Raw genomic sequence first — 3,021 nt, forward strand, 5'->3', positions numbered from 1 at the left:
CGTGTCTACATTGTTATCGTCCTTTTTGTCTCGACGTATGAAAATGAGTGTGAAGTGTCCTTTTCATTTTTTATTGTGTTCATTTTATGATATATTATTTGACGAGTTTATTATATAATATTACGAATATATTATGTTACGAGTATGGAACACGGAGAAAGTGTTGTGAGCAATGCTCAATTTGAAGATGAAAGTTCGTTAAATCTTTACTCGATTGTAGATTAATATGTTGTACAACACTTACTGCTACTACTACTCCCATAACCTTACGTCTATGTTTACGCAATTGTAGATCGGGCTTAACTTACTTTCATAACTATTCAGCACAGTTCGCTCGCTCCATTAGTATATGCTCTAAGCTAAAACCTTACATCTCTCGGGTTGTTCCAAATTTATTGCCAGCGCTGAAAATGCTACAGTTTACGTTACGTGCACTGTAGATTTTCAATACAAGCAGTCAATTTTGGAATATAGCCTCAATATAACGCTGCAAGGATTACTCGTCTATTCATACATGTACAGGTTTGGAAAGTAATGAAAATTTTCGCAATATAACGCTGCAAGGATCACCCGTCTATTCATACATATACAGATTTGGAAAGTAATGAAAAATTTTTCGCATATGGACAGAATGGACTAAATTGAGAAGAAAAGTTCTCTACCATATTACAATTTTCACAATGGTTAACAAGTTATTAACATATGAAAATAGCCAAATTCGCCCAGCCTACCGCCCAATGCAAGCGCGCGGCAGGACCGCCCAGCGCCGTGAGGCGCGCGTTTGCCGTCGATAGGCACATTGTTTATATTGCCGCTTATAATCCATTCTGCCCTTATGCGAAAGATTTTTCATTACTTTCCAAACACCCTGTATATATGTATATTATACGAGGGGCACTACTTATATTTTGAGCCTTGGCAACACTGAGTGTTGTCAGGTGCCATCTGACGTTTCCACTAGAAAGTTTGACATTTTTGACCATAACCTTCTTCAGAACGTTTTGTTATTTGAGCGCGATTTGTATTGTTTACAGTCACTTGAAAATTGTGTCTCAGCGAAAAAATGGAATTAACTCGTGAAAATTTTCGTGCAATGATTTATTACGACTTTCGACGTGGATTATCAAGACAGGAGTGCATCGATCAACTTACTTCCACTTTTGGCGATAAAGCCCCATCCTTTGCCACTGTGAAACGCTGGTATAACGAATTTAATCGTGGTCGCCGTTCGCTCACCGACGAAAGTCGTGAAGGTCGTCCAAAATCAGTTGTGTCAAAAAACATTGATGCTGTGCAAAAACTAATAATGCAAGATCGTCATGTGACATACTGTGAGATTGAGACAACCTTAGGCATTAGTTCCACCAGCATATATAAAATATTGCATGATCATTTAGCCGTGAAAAAGGTTTGTTCTCGTTGGATCCCACATAATCTGACAAAATCTCAAACAGATGCTCGTGTCGATTGGTGCAAACAAATACTTAAGAAATACAATGGCGGTGCTTCAAAAGACGTGTATAAGATTGTAACAGGTGACCAATCATGGATCTATACGTATGAGCCGGAAACTAAACAGAAGTCGACTGTATGGGTGTTTCAAGATGAACCAAATCCAACAAAAGTTCGCGTTCGAAGTACTTCGAAACAAATGGTCGCCTGTTTTTTCGGAAAAACTGGTCATGTGGCAACAGTGCCTTTAGAGGAACGTAGAACGGTCAATTCTGAATGGTACACAACCATTTGTTTGCCGGAAGTCTTCGGTGAAATAAGGAAAACAAACAAGCGCCGCCGGATCATTCTTCATCAAGACAATGCCAGTTGTCACACATCTCGTCTGACAACCGACTATTTGAGCACTCAAAAAATCGAATTAATGGGTCATCCGCCGTACAGTCCTGATTTGGCACCAAATGACTTCTTTTTGTTCCCGAACGTCAAGAATAAATTGCGTGGACAACGATTTTCGTCGGCAGAAGAAGCCGTTGATGCATTCAAAAACCATGTTTGGAGGTGTCTCAAGCGGATTGGAAAAAATGCTTTGACAAGTGGTTCGAACGCATGCAAAAATGTATAGATCATAACGGAGAATATTTTGAAAAACAATAAAGTCATTTTCAATGACAAATTACTGTTTTTTTATTATTAGGCTCAAAATATAAATAGTGCCCCTCGTATATATATGCATGTATTTACGTATATAGTATATACAAATTCACATTGAATTGTTAAAGATCTAACTTCGACCGTTATGAGCTTTTATTTTCTATTTTATAAAAATCCAAACTATAATACAATATAAAACGTGGAATTTACAACAACATATAATATATGTTCATATCTCATATTTTAAAACAGCAACTATATATTTTTAATTAATGATAATCTTTAATAATGATAAAAAGAAGAGTTGAATGCTTTTCTTTAACTTTCTTGAAAACTTATTATTGATAGAATATTAAGAATGTGTAACAGTAAGAACAATAAAAGAGTAATAGTAAAATGATACAATTTACAATAACATATAACAATTTACATTAAGGATCAGCTTACGACACATGAAGATGGAATTGTTAAATATTGCGCAGACTGGTACTCTGCGCGTGTAGCGCAAGCAACTTCATGTTTGTGTACGTCTTTTAGACGTCTTGTAGATTTGTGAGGATTGCAACATTCTTGGACTAGACAGTATACCATAAGATAATTATTACTTCATAGCGTATTGATAATTACATACAAATAAACTCCCAGTCGCTTTCGCATGGCATTGAAATCTCTTTCTTCTAAGCCGCTATGTACTGTCGCGACATGTATTTATAAATTCCTTTAGACGTAGTGGACGTCTATCTAATTTCAGCTCAGTAAATTACTTTGTTATTATCGATAATATGTCCGCAAAGGAGGACATGTTCAGCTGTAACTATTACAAGAAAAGGAATGTGTGTTTACTTTATGTACACTGTCACATAGAGAAGAATAATATATAGATAAGAGGCAGAAGTATGAAGGGATATTAAATAT

The sequence above is a fragment of the Mycetomoellerius zeteki genome, unplaced genomic scaffold, assembly GCF_001594055.1.
Source record: "Mycetomoellerius zeteki isolate Tzet28-1 unplaced genomic scaffold, Tzet1.0 scaffold33, whole genome shotgun sequence".
In the NCBI taxonomy this organism is placed as follows: Eukaryota; Metazoa; Arthropoda; class Insecta; order Hymenoptera; family Formicidae; genus Mycetomoellerius; species Mycetomoellerius zeteki.